General features: G+C 40.1%; 2 long non-coding RNA genes across 2 annotated transcripts; one reads left to right on the top strand and one right to left on the bottom strand.

The window, feature by feature from the left end:
- The first annotated feature begins 11506 nt into the window (after nucleotides 1–11506).
- Nucleotides 11507–11765, top strand: LOC124478637. Its single transcript, XR_006957254.1, has 2 exons — nucleotides 11507–11543; nucleotides 11632–11765. It is a non-coding gene; the product is annotated as an uncharacterized LOC124478637 (long non-coding RNA).
- A 1683-nt stretch (nucleotides 11766–13448) lies between these two features.
- On the bottom strand, nucleotides 13449–13904 carry LOC124478475. The gene is made up of 3 exons (XR_006957241.1): nucleotides 13814–13904; nucleotides 13605–13706; nucleotides 13449–13504 (listed from the first exon to the last, which is right to left on the bottom strand). It is a non-coding gene; the product is annotated as an uncharacterized LOC124478475 (long non-coding RNA).
- Between the last annotated feature and the right edge of the window lie 2940 nt (nucleotides 13905–16844).

The raw sequence follows: 16844 nt of genomic DNA, 5'->3' as shown, positions 1-16844 counted from the left end.
CGTGAGATCGATTCAAGAACTGCCGGCTGTGTATGGCGTGAAATTAGAGTTAAAAAACTTTTGTTTAACACACATTATTCTTTTTTTGATCGTGTCATCAAGCCAGACTGCTTTTGTGGGATAATGAAGGTCCTCATTGACTCTATGTTTCACCCCCACTTACATCGGATGAAAACGTCTTGTAGCCTATATAGTTCTGCGAATATTCCCCTTTCAAAGGCAAATGTTCAATAAAGTATATTTTAGACACAGTTCTCAAGCTTTTATTTATTACATTATTACCAAGTCTTGTTAGATCACGTTATATCCATTAATAGGCGTTTGGTTTTGTAGGATGAACATATAAAACACAGGCCATATTTCTACAATGATGTTAAATTGAAGGCAGTGTGAATTTCGTGGCATTTCGTTTGAATATAAAGTTGACAGTAAGCTATGGTAAGTCTGCATTATGGAAGATTTCGGTTACCAAAATAACTATTAAGTTATGCTGTTCATGTTAAGTTTATTCAAGTTTTTGCAAGTACACAACTTTTTTTCACAAGCACACAAATCTTTTTTGCATGTTACAAATCGATTTTGCAAGTACACAAATCTTTTTTGCAAGTTACAAATCGTTTTTACAGAGCTCGCTCTCTTGGCACTAATTTCCATAGAGTTAATATAACTAGAGTAAGCTACCTTTGTCTTCCAAGATGGCGTCCCCATTCATTTCTATGAAAAGTGCTCAGTGGCGCAGTGAGGCAAGCGAGAGCGCGAGACTGGACGCGGCCATCTTTCCACTTCCGTGTCTTCCGGTTTAGCTTTAAACAGTGGCTCTTTTTTTCCCTAGCTCCGAGACCTCGTGCACGCTTGCAACTAGCTGTACACGTCATACTTTGCGCAGTCGCGAGCATAGATTTATATGGTTACGAGCGTGTGAGCTAAGGCATTGCAGTGGCAGAATGGGGTACAAGTCCGATAAGAATCAGAGACATGATGCAAACTTAACGGAAATGTATTCTGTCACTGTATAGTATTCCTTTCACTTGTTTTAGAAATAGGCTATAGGCTTAAATATAGGGCTATTCTAGATGGAACTCGTCATCACATATGTTGTTTTTTTCTTCGGGATTTGAGTATGATTTCCAACGCATTGTATCGGATGAAATAAACTTAACATGAACAGCTCCGTCGTTGTTCTCGCCAGGCAAAGAAAGCTTAATAGTTATTTTGGTAACCGAAATCTTCCATAATGCAGACTTACCATAGCTTACTGTCAACTTTATATTCAAACGAAATGCCACGAAATCCACACTGCCTTCAATTTAACATCATTGTAGAAATATGGCCTGTGTTTTATATTTTCATCCTACAAAACCAAACGCCTATTAATGGATATAACGATCTAACAAGATCGTTATATCCATTAGATATAACGATATATCTTGTTAGATCGTATAAAGATCTAACAAGACTTGGTAATAATGTAATAAATAAAAGCTTGAGAACTGTGTCTAAAATATACTTTATTGAACATTTGCCTTTGAAAGGGGAATATTCGCAGAACCATATAGGCTACAAGACGTTTTCATCCGATGTAAGTGGGGGTGAAACATAGAGTCACTGAGGACCTTCATTATCCCACAAAAGCAGTCTGGCTTGATTACACGATCAAAAAAAGAATAATGTGTGTTTAACAAAAGCTTCTGAAGGCAAGACTAATATTATTTAAATATATATCATTTCCTATTGTGGTTAACAGTTAAAGTATTAATCTTCGTCTTTGCTCCAGATAGACATGTCAACAATCTATGCTTGCGCTTAACATAATATATTTGCCATCATGTCATAAACGTTTTAAAGAAAAATCAAATCCGTTTTAAAATAACGGGAATAAACTATATTAACAACATTTCATGTATGTGTGACAACGATGTGCTAAACTTACTACAACAAGGCAGGCAACTCAAGCCATTTCTCCCTATGCTCATTCAATATAAGTATATGGCTCATTCAGCTCAATGTAAATCGGCTATCGGCCAATGTGAACTTCGGTGCTCGTGCCCTGTTAGTATCCGCGAGCACATTTGCAGGCAAATTTTATTGACGTAAGCAAATAAATGGGGTGCTAGTTTACCCATGTCGGATTGGTCTCAAACTTAGCAAAAATCTGGAAAAATGATTCTATGAAAAAGCTAGTAGTATGAGCCAGGTTCGAGAATCGAACAAAAATTATTGCGGGAGATAGTTTTGTAAATGTTGACTGGAGTTAATAGAATAAAAACGATCGGAAGAGTCGGAAACCTAACCGTAATGCAATACCACCTACATCCACCGGGGCCGTTGCTTCAAGCCGAGGGGCGAGGGATGGGGGCTTGGTATGTATTGATAGTAGAAACCTTGATCAGCAACGCTGCTATAGACCAATTATCACCCTACGTCACACAACTGTCAAGCTGGCTCAACTGCGCATGTGGGTTGCAAAAGACGAACTTCTCCCCGTTCTATTACTCTTGGAGTGTCGTTCAGGTCATCATATATCTCTGGCCACTGGATTGCAGGGCTTGATATTAACTTTTTGAGGCTCTTGGCCTTAAGACATACATTTACGTTCACTTGTCTATGCTCAAAAGTCACTTGACCCCGATACCCTTAAATAGCCTGTCCAAGTGATCGGGCAAAACTAGCCTGGCTAACGGAGGTCGCTTTCTCAGGCAAATGACGAATGAAACAGACAGGTTAAAGAAATCCGAGATTCTGGCTATCTTCACCAGACTCGTATCTACATTAGGCAGTCCTCCCTGACGTTTCTGGTGTAGAATGGAGTGAAATACAACATTGTGCACACTGCCAGTGAGCGAGTCTGACTGAGGCCAACGTCAAAACAGTGTAGCTGGGATGTAGTCTCACTCAGATTGCCAGTTTAAACAAATCAGAAAAATAATCGGACCAGCTGACTAAAAGCAGAATTCCGATATCTCTTGAAAGCTGCCCTGCTCGACTTTTTAAATGCAGAATTGACTGTAAAAGTGTAACATTATGAACTTTGTGACATGACGTGAAGACATGGTTGACGCTCGACTATGCGGTCTGTACCGGGCGACATTCTCACTCAAATTTCAAGACTTTCGTGACCCAAATCAAAATTCTGATGCGACAGATCATTGGGTAATCGCTTTCTCTCCTATAGGCATGTCCTCCTCGACGCTTTTGGTCTTTTTAAATCTAACTATTTGTATTATCCGTGAGGTCCTTTTTCCATTTAAAATGCTATCCTTTCCCAGTTTTCTGCAGCCACAGTGCGCGCGCATCCCGATTGTTTACAAACAAATAATTGGTCTATTGGCTGCTCACATAAGTCTATGGATGCTCACCGTGGCCGAAAGGAGCGCCTCGTTTTTTTCCGCAACAGAGCAACAGCTTGCTCGAAGGTTACTCTGAATTTGAAGATTTAATCAGAACGCCAGGGAACACCTCAAAGTCTGCAAAATCCAAGAACGAGGGCAGGCAAAAAGTAGCAGACCAAATTAAATGTATAGTAGTGACCTCGTTAGATGTTTTATCGCTTATTACAGTAAGCTAGGCCTATGTTGTTGTTTTTTTCATACTTTGTTTATCATCTTTAATGTCATATATGTGGTTTCAACAAATTTTGATATAAATGACACCCTCACAAAAAAATATGATAGGCTATCTCTCAAAAAGTATAGGCTAGTACACGGTTTCCCAAAGTTAGGGTCGCGACTCAAAATGGGTCACATACACTTTTGTATTGGGTCACCAAATGGCAAAGAAAAAATGCACATCAATTATATGATATGTTAAATAATTTTCCAAATTAAAATAGAAGATAAGGCGGTTTTTGACAGTGACAGATAAGGCGGTTTTTGACAGTGACATTTCCGCTGTCAAAACACTGTCTGCTGAAAGTCTCTTCTTTGCCCAGGAAAAATTCCTTTGACCTGCCCCGATGCTGAGAATGTCTCGTTTGGATATGTCTGTCCAATTTGTTCATTTTAAGTTCTCTTTACTGGGCACCCCCCCACATAAAACACACTGAGGTCTCTTCTCTGCATTTCGAATGGCTTTGGTGAAGCCAACGTTTATAAACTCTTCTTTATATTTTGACAGTGATATTTTCTCGCAATGCATGCCAAGGGAACCACAGAAGGAACTCTTAATGTTACCTCAGCCCAGACTCCGCGAGAGAACGGGTAAACTGTGGACCAGGATCGTTAAAAGAAAGGGGGAGGGGTACGCATTTGAAATGTTTTGTGTGTCTGTTGCAATGCCAATGGTTATTTTGTGACTAAAATGTATGTTGCTAGCTAACGTTGCTACTAGCTAACGTTACACATAGCTAACATATAGCTAATGGTGACAGACAATGCCTCACAACCTTCCGCCCCCGGCTTGTCCCAATGTGGATTAGGCCGCTGAGTGCATTTATTCAAATTTGTTTTGACAGTGTGGAAGAGTCATTAACGTGTGTGTTATGTTAATATGAAGGCCATTTCACACGACTCGCGTAGGCCTTTGTGCTGCAGATCAAATGCATGGGAATTAATGAAAGATTACAGACCCAACGGCGTCATTGCACTTACAATTAGAAACCAAGTATTTTCTCGCGTCCAAGCGCGCAACTCTGTTCAAATGAGCTGTTACAGAAAACAGAAAATACTTAGTGTGCCCTACGAAGGAAGGAAATTGCATGTCATGCATTTTCTTCAAGACTTGCCGGATTATTTACTTTCAGTTGCATGTCACAGATAGTAAATTTGAGGTGTTTTGTGTATATACGTGTCAGTGATTTTGAATTATATTATTGTCTCATTTACCAGGCATTCAAAGGGAGCAGAGCAGCACTGAAGGCATCATTTCAAGTCAGCCTCCACATTGCCAAGGCAAAGAAGCCCCATTCCATTGGGGAGCAGCTGATAAAACCATGTTTTAAAGATGTGTGTCTCTCTCTCTTGGGTGAGGAAGCAGCGAACAAAGTTGAGTCTGTCCCACTCTCAAATAACACAGTTGCAACTAGAATCCAAGACATGGCAGTGGACATCCAAAAGTCAATTACAGGGGAAATAATGGAACACAAAATATTTTCACTGCAGCTAGATGAGTCTGTTGATGTTGCTGGGATTCCCCGATTAATGATCTTTTCCAGATACATCAGTGGTAAGGATATGAAGGAGGAGTTCCTGTTCTGTGACCGGCTGCATACAACAACAAGGGGAGAGGATATTTTCAGAGTAGTGGACACAAATTTGAAAGATCTCAAATTGGAATGGATTAACTGTATTGGAATTTGCACTGATGGTGCCAGGAACATGACTGGGTGCAGGTCTGGTTTTGTGGCTCATGTTCGTAAAGTGGTACCAAATGTGAAGCTGGCACATTGTATCATCCACAGGGAAGCTTTGGCCAGCAAAGCATTACAGCGTGACCTAGGAGAGGTTTTTGATGTGGTTGTGAGAATTGTGAATCTAATCAAAAAGCGACCATTACAATCAAGGCTCTTCACAGAGCTATGCAGGGAAATGGGAGCAGAGCATCAGCACCTGCTCTTTCACTGTGAGGTGAGGTGGCTCTCCAGGGGAAGAGTTCTGCAAAGAGTATGGGAGCTGAGAGAAGAGGTCATGGCCTACCTCAAAAATGAAGACCCTCACCTTGCCAAGCATTTTCAGGACAAATATTGGCTGGCAAGATTTGCATATCTTGTGGACATTTTCAACAGGTTCAACACACTGAACAAAAGCCTTCAAGGAAAGGAGAACAGCATTTTGGAGCTGGAAGATGGAATTCAAGGATTTGCTGCACGCCTGGCTCTGTGGCAATGCCAGCTGGCTGCGGGAGCACTGGCAATGTTTCCTGTCCTCTCTGCCTACCAAGAGAACACGGGTGTCCCCCTGAGTGACTCTGTGAAGCAGAACATAGTTGAGCACATGTCTGGCCTACAGAAGAACTTTAAGCAATACTTCCCAGACTCAGGGATCTCAAAACCTTCAGTGGGTGAAGTATCCCTTCCAAGCTGTGCCATCACTAGAGTTGGGTCTAAGTCAGACAGAATTAGAAGCATTGGTCACACTGCAGGTCAACAATGGCAGTAAGATGCTATTTGAGACTATCACTCTCTCTCAGTTTTGGATCGCTCATCTCCAGCAGGAAGAGTTCTCTTGCTTGGCTAGGAAAGCTGTAAATGTGTTGATTCAGTTTGGTACCACATACTTATGTGAATCTGGGTTTTCTACTTTAGCATACCTGAAAAACAAATACAGAAACAGACTCAATCCCTAGCATGACCTCAGAATAGCACTTTCACAAACCAAGCCCAGAATAAATCTTCTGGTTGAAAACTTCAACCAGCCACATACTTCTTATTAGATTTAATTGTGCCTTAGATGACATGTCACACCCCTTCTGGCATGTCAGGCCAGTAGTATCATTTTAAAATAAGCCAGTAAAAATGTATCTGAATGTTGCTCATTGTTGGTGTTTAAAGTTGAGGGATGTTGGGAGGGGGAGTTGAGAAAGGGGTGACAAATAGAAAGAGTAGAAAATGTTTGTTCATTTAAAAGCGGTACAACATTGTATGTCCAGTGCCCTCCAAAAGTATTGGAACAGTGAGGCGAATTCCTTTATTTTTGCTGTAGACTGAAAACATTTGGGCTTGACATCAAATAATGAACGTGAGACCAGAGATCAACGTTTCAGCTTTTATTTCCAGGTATTTACATCAGGATCTGATGCACAACTAAGAAAATATCACATTTTGTTTGAATCCACCCATTTGTCATGTGATCAAAAGTATTGGAACAGATATACAGTGCCCTCCAAAAGTATTGGAACAGTGAGGCGAATTCCTTTATTTTTGCTGTAGACTGAAAACATTTGGGCTTGACATCAAATATTGAACGTGAGACCAGAGATCAACGTTTCAGCTTTTATTTCCAGGTATTTACATCAGGATCTGATGCACAACTAAGAAAATATCACATTTTGTTTGAATCCACCCATTTGTCATGTGATCAAAAGTATTGGAACAGATATACTTAAAACATATTTAAGTGAATAAGACTTAATATTTAGTTGCAAATCCTTTGCTTTCAATAACTGCAGCAAGTCTGTGACCCATTGACGTCACCAAACTTTTGCATTCTTCCTTTTTGATGCTTTCCCAGGCTTTCACTGCAGCCTCTTTCAGTTGTTGTTTGTTTTGTGGGGTTCCTCCCTTCAGTCTCCTCTTAAGCAGGTAAAATGCATGCTCTATAGGGTTTAAGTCTGGAGATTGACTTGGCCAGTCTAATACCTTCCATTTCTTGCCCCTGATGAACTCCTTTGTTGTTTTGGCAGTGTGTTTTGGGTCGTTATCTTGCTGCATGATGAAGGCTCTGCCAATCAGTTTGGTTGCATCTTTCCTTAAATTGGCAGACAAAATGTTTCTGTAGACTTCCGAGTTCATTTTGCTGCTGCCATCATGTGTTACATCCTCAATGAAGATTAATGAGCCCGTCCCAGAAGAAGCCATGCAAGCCCAAGCCATGACATTACCTCCACCGTGTTTCACAGATGAGCTTGTGTGTTTGGGATCATGAGCAGTTCCTTTCTTTCTCCAAACTTTAGCCTTTCCATCACTTTGGTAAAAGTTAATCTTTGTCTCATCAGTCCATAAAACTTTGTCCCAGAATTTTTGAGGTTCATCTCTGTACTTTTTGGCAAATTCCAGCCTGGCCTTCCTATTCTTCTTGCTAATGAGTGGTTTGCATCTTCTGGTGTAGCCCTTGTACTTTTGTTCATGAAGTCTTCTGCGAACAGTAGATAGTGATACCTTCACTCCTGCCATCTGGAGGTTGTTGCTGATCTCACTAACAGTTGTTTTAGGGTCTTTCTTTACAGCTCTTACAATGTTTCTGTCATCAACTGCTGATGTTTTCCTTGGTCTACCTGTTCGACGTCTGTTACTTAGTACACCAGTAGTTTTCTTCTTCTTCAGGACATTCCAAATGGTTGTACTGGCTATGGCCAATGTTTCTGCAATGGCTCTGATTGATTTTCCATCTTCTCTAAGACTCACAATTGCTTGTTTTTCACCCAAAGACAGCGCTCTGGTTTTCATGTTGTTTTCACCTCTGAATACAGTCTGCATAGACAAAACCTATCTTACCCAATCTGAACCTGAGTGTAGACATTCAGTGGTATTTATTGATTGAATAATGTATGTAATAGGACACACCTGGGCAACAAAACACACCTGTCAGTCACATGTTCCAATACTTTTGCTCACGTGACAAATGGGTGGGTTCGAACAAAAAGGTGATATTTTCTAATTTGTGCATCAGATCCTGATGTAAATACCTGTAAATAAAAGCTGAAACGTTGATCTCTGGTTTCACATTCATCGTTTGATGTCAAGCCCAAATGTTTTCAGTCTACAGCAAAAATAAAGGAATTGGCCTCACTGTTCCAATACTTTTGGAGGGCACTGTACTTAAAACATATTTAAGTGAATAAGACTTAATATTTAGTTGCAAATCCTTTGCTTTCAATAACTGCAGCAAGTCTGTGACCCATTGATGTCACCAAACTTTTGCATTCTTCCTTTTTGATGCTTTCCCAGGCTTTCACTGCAGCCTCTTTCAGTTGTTGTTTGTTTTGTGGGGTTCCTCCCTTCAGTCTCCTCTTAAGCAGGTAAAATGCATGCTCTATAGGGTTTAAGTCTGGAGATTGACTTGGCCAGTCTAATACCTTCCATTTCTTGCCCCTGATGAACTCCTTTGTTGTTTTGGCAGTGTGTTTTGGGTCGTTATCTTGCTGCATGATGAAGGCTCTGCCAATCAGTTTGGTTGCATCTTTCCTTAAATTGGCAGACAAAATGTTTCTGTAGACTTCCGAGTTCATTTTGCTGCTGCCATCATGTGTTACATCCTCAATGAAGATTAATGAGCCCGTCCCAGAAGAAGCCATGCAAGCCCAAGCCATGACATTACCTCCACCGTGTTTCACAGATGAGCTTGTGTGTTTGGGATCATGAGCAGTTCCTTTCTTTCTCCAAACTTTAGCCTTTCCATCACTTTGGTAAAAGTTAATCTTTGTCTCATCAGTCCATAAAACTTTGTCCCAGAATTTTTGAGGTTCATCTCTGTACTTTTTGGCAAATTCCAGCCTGGCCTTCCTATTCTTCTTGCTAATGAGTGGTTTGCATCTTCTGGTGTAGCCCTTGTACTTTTGTTCATGAAGTCTTCTGCGAACAGTAGATAGTGATACCTTCACTCCTGCCATCTGGAGGTTGTTGCTGATCTCACTAACAGTTGTTTTAGGGTCTTTCTTTACAGCTCTCACAATGTTTCTGTCATCAACTGCTGATGTTTTCCTTGGTCTACCTGTTCGACGTCTGTTACTTAGTACACCAGTAGTTTTCTTCTTCTTCAGGACATTCCAAATGGTTGTACTGGCTATGGCCAATGTTTCTGCAATGGCTCTGATTGATTTTCCATCTTCTCTAAGACTCACAATTGCTTGTTTTTCACCCAAAGACAGCGCTCTGGTTTTCATGTTGTTTTCACCTCTGAATACAGTCTGCATAGACAAAACCTATCTTACCCAATCTGAACCTGAGTGTAGACATTCAGTGGTATTTATTGATTGAATAATGTATGTAATAGGACACACCTGGGCAACAAAACACACCTGTCAGTCACATGTTCCAATACTTTTGCTTACGTGACAAATGGGTGGGTTCGAACAAAAAGGTGATATTTTCTAATTTGTGCATCAGATCCTGATGTAAATACCTGGAAATAAAAGCTGAAACGTTGATCTCTGGTTTCACATTCATCGTTTGATGTCAAGCCCAAATGTTTTCAGTCTACAGCAAAAATAAAGGAATTGGCCTCACTGTTCCAATACTTTTGGAGGGCACTGTACATATGAGGTGGAGATTTTTTTTTCTATTGCACTCAAGACATTTGATTATTGCTGTCATGTGCTTTTATGATTAAATAAATACATTTCATATCCATTTAAAATTCATAGTTTGTTGTGTTTTGTATCAGTACTTAAAAAAATATAGATGTTATGGCAATTTATGTAGTATTTTTATGTTTGGGTCCCAGGGAGACACCATATTTCTCTTTTGGGTCTCGAGCAAAAAAAAGTTTGGGAACCCCTGGGCTAGTAGCATATCGCGCTGTGCTTAAGGATCTAGCCTATCTATCACGCAAGGAACAATTAATTCGGTTTCATGTTCAATTCTGCAAATTATTCTTGCACCTTCCGCAACAGGTTCCTGTAGTAAAAACGGGCAAGACATGGCTGTGACAGACTTCCTGTATCACCTCTGCTTATCCACCTTATAGACCAATAATCACCCTACATCACGGAGGTCGCTTTCTCAGGCAAATGACGAATGAAACAGGCTCGGTTAAAGGAATCCGAGATGCTGGCTATCTTCAGCAGGCTCGTATCTACAACAGGCAGTCCTTCCTGACGTTTTTGGGGTAGAATGGAGTGAATGGGCAAAACTAGGCTGGCTCGGGCAAAACTAGCCTGGCTAACGGAGGTCGCTTCAGGAGGAGCTAAATCTTTTTTGGCGTCATGGACGTCCATCCATAGACTGACGGCGATGGCTGCTGATCTTTGCATGGATGGACGGACGGCGTCATAGCCGTCCATATGGACGGCGATGCTGTTTAGAGTGCCGTCCCTAGAGGGAGCATATATTTTGGACGGCGATGGATTAGCAGGGACGTCCGTCGCTAGGGGGAGCATAGATTATTTACATAATCAGCAGTATAATCTCATGACAATATAGACTTGAAAAACAATATGTTATGGTTAGGGTTTGCCTAGGCTACATATATTTTAATTATTTCGAGAATTGTTAATAAAGACTCATTTAAAATGTTAACATTGTGTTATGACCCTATGAAATACATTGCCCTTTGGGTCTTTTAAGCCGTCAGTTTAGCATCCTCGGTTGCTGTAGCTACATTCATGGTAGCCTTTGACGGCTTTGGTTTGGCTCAACACATCGTATTGTGTTTTGCATTGGTCTCCGCTCAAAGTGAGTGTGTGTTGTTTTGCGTTTGTCTCCGCTCAACATTCATGCGCAAAGTTCGTGCGCAACATTGGAGCTACTGACTGGTGGCTCCAAATCCACTCATAAAACACTTTAAACTGACGGTTTAAAAGACCTAAAGGGCAATGTATTTCATAGGGTCATAACACAATATTAACATTTTAAATGAGTCTTTATTAACAATTCTCGAAATAATTAATCTAAAATAAAATAAAAAGTCACGCTGACTCTGCTTCAGGTGTGGGTGGGGAGGGGGGGAGCTTGGCATGGATTCCGAGTTGCATTTCATACAACCAAACGTATCTTTTAATGTTTTATACCCTAATGTATATACAATGATGTTATGTTTACAGTTGCTTACAATTACAAAATGTAATGTAATTTAGCCATTCATTATCCATAAAATGTCTTGTTTATTCTGTGTTTCACTCATTTCTAAAGGGCACAAAGAGGTTAAGGTGCATTGGTTGCCTTGTCCATCATGGTAAGATACAATTTTTGGACTTTCAAGTATTATTTCATCCTACCAATTTATTTATTCTTCAATTTCTAATTGTGTATTTTATTTTCAGTAAGAAGACTTGGCCACCCACTTGGGAGCCTGAGGGTAATGTCCAGATGACCCTAACTGTCTGTTAATGTGGCATGGATGACTGAAGTTCCAGATGTTACCTTTCTCGTAATAAACTTGGTTTCATGGTTAAGATATGTTGTGACTAACATTACACTGACAAGATAGGGCAACTTAAGAAATAAGAACATTTACCAAAGGAGCAGTCTAGCTAAAGTCTGTTCTTTGATAAAGAATGCAATACCACAATGAACTATCTAGTTTTGTAATGGAGCCAAACATAGTTTTGGCAGAAAACTCAATTGTGCGTCTGTTTACCTGACTTTTACCTGATCATGTGTTACCAACAACATAGGCTTAACTAAAACAGCGACCACTTAAGATGCCAGATCTAATAGCGTATCTTGTCATGTAGTAAAATACAAGTTAAAAAAAAAGGCAATAATCCACACTGCAAGGTTGTTTGTTTTAAGTGCCTAAACCAGGCAAAGGGCCATACAATGTGCTCAAACAATTTAAGACAGTTAACGCCAATATTATTGCGGTTAGATGGAACAGCAGAACCCAGGATGGAGCTTAATCTAGTGCCTCCTGTGTTGAAGAAGTGGACCCGGTCAATGGCTTCCAATACCACATTACTCTTACCATTACATACATGACCACATACTTATATGCTTTTACACTTGCTTGTAAAGTAGACAGACTGTATAGCCTATAACTGCATTGGTAAGGTCTATATTCATAGATCGTAGGAAGCAGTGGGCGCATGTTCAGCAGGGGCCTCAGCTTTGGACACTCAACAACCACTTTCTTCAAGTATGGCCAGTACTTGCAGGCAACATCAGAGCAGAAGAAAGTCACATTTTGCCGAGAGAGGGTGCTTTGCAGGTACAGAGGGTAGGCAAATATTTCCCCTCTGAACATATTGAGGGCCTTGAGAAGTCTTCCATGTCGACAGACTGCTATCTCAAGGCCCTCTTCGTCGATCTTTGAGGCCGACTTCTGGGCTGACTCCTTGGCCGCTTTCCATTTTGAGGAGCCACAAACCCCTTTACCTGGTGCCTAGAAGATGTGAAGTTCATCAAGTCAGAAAATGACAACATGGAAAATTGGAGAGTCAGTCAGTATAATTAATATATGACAGTTACATGTTTTGTCTTTTCATGGACATGTCCCACGAAGGAGGATACATGCTCATCTTCCGCAATGAACATGCCATAAAAATAACCTTTCTCTAGCCTAAGTTTAATAGAGAAAAAAGGCATGTCATTCAAAAATATAGCAAATGTATAGTAAACAACAAAAATAAACCAAATATATAAATAACAATCAGTGCATACCCTGGAGCATTAGAAAATCGGTACAGCTTCCGATTACCATCCACTGAGATAGCATGCATGGATGGACAGCAAGCTGGACATTTAAAGGGCTGGACCCCACACAAGCTCTCAACCTCATGCTGGGCAAAGGTCCACTCTAGGAAAGCTTTTTGGAATGTGTCTCCACATATTTTACCACTCTGTTAAAAGAAATACAAAAAGTAAACCACTTGAAAGAAATATACAGTCGCAGTTCAACATTAAGAAGATAAATGTATAAAGGTATACAATCATGTCACGTGTTTATGTACCACCTACTCACCCTTCCATAGGTCATAGTTCGTTGATCAAGCATCCCTAGGAATGCTTGACGTGAGACTCCTGGAGCCAAAAGCTTTAAGTCCAAGAAAGACCTGAAGAGCCCAGCCTCGTACATGGTCTCAAAATGTACAGACGCTGGCCAGTACCCAGACATAAGGAGATCACTCAGCCCAACTGCCCATGTTGCCAGACAGATGGAGCACTCCATAGCTGGAAGGGTGAGGTTGTAGCGTCCTGATGGAAGAGTTAGAAAATCTTTTAAGTATGCAGCATATACCATACACCATAGACAAGCCTTAAGGAACAACAAGTTGCTTGAAAACAAACACCTTACCATTCATTCCTATCAGAATGATGGACTTGCCACTGATCATCCGGCATGAACTTGCTGGGCAAGCGCAAATGCTCTGGGGCAAAAGTACCGGGAGAAGTCGGACTACAAATAAAACACAATTATCAGTTGCTTTTTACATCCATAAACAAATAATATTTACAGTATGGGAAATGTTCACTTGCAAAGTATGACACACATAAGACCCATACCCTGCTCAGAATAATGATAGGCCTCTGAATGCCTCTTGACTGCAGTGGTTGGACTCAATGGCTTGTAAAACCCACAAACCATGGAGTCCCTGTTGTGGAGAGGTAGGTGATGGTGAGCTTCTCCATCCCATTTGGTGCAGAGATACTGCTTAGGTAGACAGTCTCTGCACCTTATAACAGCCTCTTCAGTTTGGCAGTGTTGGCAGATGCAGTCCTTCACATGCTCAGCTGCCAATAAATGTCCAACCATGGCCTCCCTCGCCATCTGCCATCTCTCATGGCTCATAGCCTGCCTTTTTTGCCAGGTCATGGCTGAAGATAATTCTTCTGGCTCATTGTTTAAAATATGCCCCAGTTCTTCAATGAGTGAAGCTTCATTTAAGGAAAAAACAAGATTAAGATCACAGATATTGTTTTCAATATTTTATAGAACAACTAATGCTGGCTAATAACCAGGATCTCATTTATAGCAATTATTTGTATTTGTATTGCATGCGGCAGAGGGGAGCAAATACACACAGATCAACACACACAGTAAGCTTGGGCACAACAACACACAGTCCACAGCCAGCCTGTTTAAGTATAGTTAGTAGTTACCGGTCTCTGTTTGAAGAATAAAATCTTTCTGAAAGGTGGCCACACTAGTGTCGTAAACTGGAAACAAAATACAATGACAGAAGTACAGTACATTTAGTCAATCTATGAACAATGAGTAGATGTTTTACATCAGGTTCTAATACTATAGGGGTACATCTAATATAGATTATTGCATGAAATTGATTGACTGCTAACCACATGTGTTTTTACTTTGTAATATGTATGTGTTTTAGGGCTGTGTTTTAAAACACATGGAACTTTACACAAAATGTTAATGCCCAAATGACCACCTCACCAGGATTCAAGGCCTGCCTTTCATTCCCAGAAGATTTTGTGGTTCCTTTCCGTTGAGGCCTTCCAACATTTACACTGCTGTCCCTTTCCGTCCACTGGACAGTTGTGCGACATGGTTTGCCCTTTTTAGCAGGCGGGATTTGGTTTTGTTTCTAAAATTATAATAGACTTGATTTAGGTTATGACACACTAACGTTGGTACACATGTACTAGAATGTATCCTTTCATGTTTGGTGAGTGTGTGTACGTGTTGGGGAGTACAATTTTTCAATCTCGCCAAACCCTAAAAATATAATGATATAATATAATGTTTAAAGATGCATTAAGTTTACCTGTATCGGGTTAAGGAACACATCACCAAGAAGAGGTGCCGCTTCTAGCGAGTTATTGGACATTCTAGGTGTTTCTGCAAAAAAGAAAGAAAGTAGGAATTATTTCTAGACTATTTATTTTTAAGTGATTAGAATATCAATTTCTAGGCAGCGAAATAACCAATAACAAAATGACACATTTTGTGTGTGCATAAAATTCACATTGCCAGTTGTGTAATTGTATTTGTAAAATGCATTAAGTTGAGTATACATTATATATAATTTTTATTCATTTGGTTGACATTTTTCAGTGGACCTCATTTGAGAGGTCCGCTTTCACTTAGTGTATCACATGATACATTTGGAAGTAGCTATGTAAGAAGCGGTCATCATCAGAAAACAAGTATTTTCTGGGTGATTCAAAGGGGTGTCTCCTCACCCCGCTGCTTCTAAGGGCTATACCAACATTCGTTAGCCGAAATGGGTGATAAAAGCCCTCGGAACCTAATGGTAGCTTTAGTAGGCCTCTACTAACCCATACACATGGGATATATGTCTTATAATAAATGCCTATTGTCCATAACTCAAAAGGCTAACAGTCAAATTGGGTGAAATATTACAGCAACAGTAACATGGGACAGCATGCATGCATGTAGATGTTTTAAAAAATATATATTGTTAGTCCTTTAGCCAGGTAAAGGGAACTTTAGAAAATGAATTGTTTAGACTACTGCAATAATAAATAAAAACCTGGCCCAGACTCACTCAAAACGATGAGAAAGATGAGGAGATGTTTGGCTCTTAAAAGAGCCGTTGGGTTTTGTATGGGAGGTCAAAGGTAAGGTGTAGGGACAAGGTAAGTGTACTGGAGCTGCAAAGAAAGGTAAAAACAAGGGATTACAAAGTGTGTTGCATGGTTATAGCAAACCAATCTAAAGATCAGACCTTAAGATGTTCTTCACTGATTAAATTGATTTAAAATCTACAAGTTCCATTACTGATTTGCAAGTAAGATATGGTATTATTGAAAAGGAAGGTAAACCCTAGCCTGAATCTGCCAATTGAGATGGCCTACTATTGTATATTCCAGGAGGAGATCAGCCCGCTCAAAAGGAGATTAGCCCGCTCAAATAAACTAAAGGGGAAACTGGCAAGCTAGCTAGACTGGCTAGCACTAGCTAATATCCCATTTTGATTGTAAATAAATATACATAAATGCGAATAATCTTAACATTGACAAACACTCACTGTCCCTTTTGATATTAAAGATAAAACATGCACGATCCTCAAAACACAATTTAGCATGCCAGAATCAGAGCAAGATATTTGTGTTAACTTACCGGGAGAGGGATGAAAACGCACTGAAGAATTACCACGGTAAAATTCACAGGGCAGCCTCTGGGGGTTGTTCCAATACGAATGCGTTGATCCTTTCTCGCATTTCCCCATAACTATAATTCCCCATAATTATATACTTACTACAACTAATCTCTCTCCGGTGCTGTACAGTGCATGCATAAAGGCAAGATTAAAACAGGCAATTATAATCAGCTAGTAAGACTAATTTCTTCACCTTCCGGTCAGGTTCACGTTCATTTTGAGATACAAATTCTTCATATTAACAGTCTACAAGTATAAATAAATACAAGAAAATCCTATTTAATAAATACATAAATCATAGATCGTCTAGCCACGGTGACTGAAGATTTTCCGCTACAAATTCGAAACTTTTCTTTTTTTTTTTCAGAATCTATGCAGAATTTCTAAAAACTGGATGGACATAACATTAACCCATCTTATTGGTGAATTATCAATGATAGGAATCAATG

The sequence above is a fragment of the Hypomesus transpacificus genome, chromosome 16 (genome assembly GCF_021917145.1).
Source record: "Hypomesus transpacificus isolate Combined female chromosome 16, fHypTra1, whole genome shotgun sequence".
Lineage (NCBI taxonomy): Eukaryota > Metazoa > Chordata > Actinopteri > Osmeriformes > Osmeridae > Hypomesus > Hypomesus transpacificus.
This window is presented reverse-complemented; position numbering and strand designations above follow the sequence as displayed.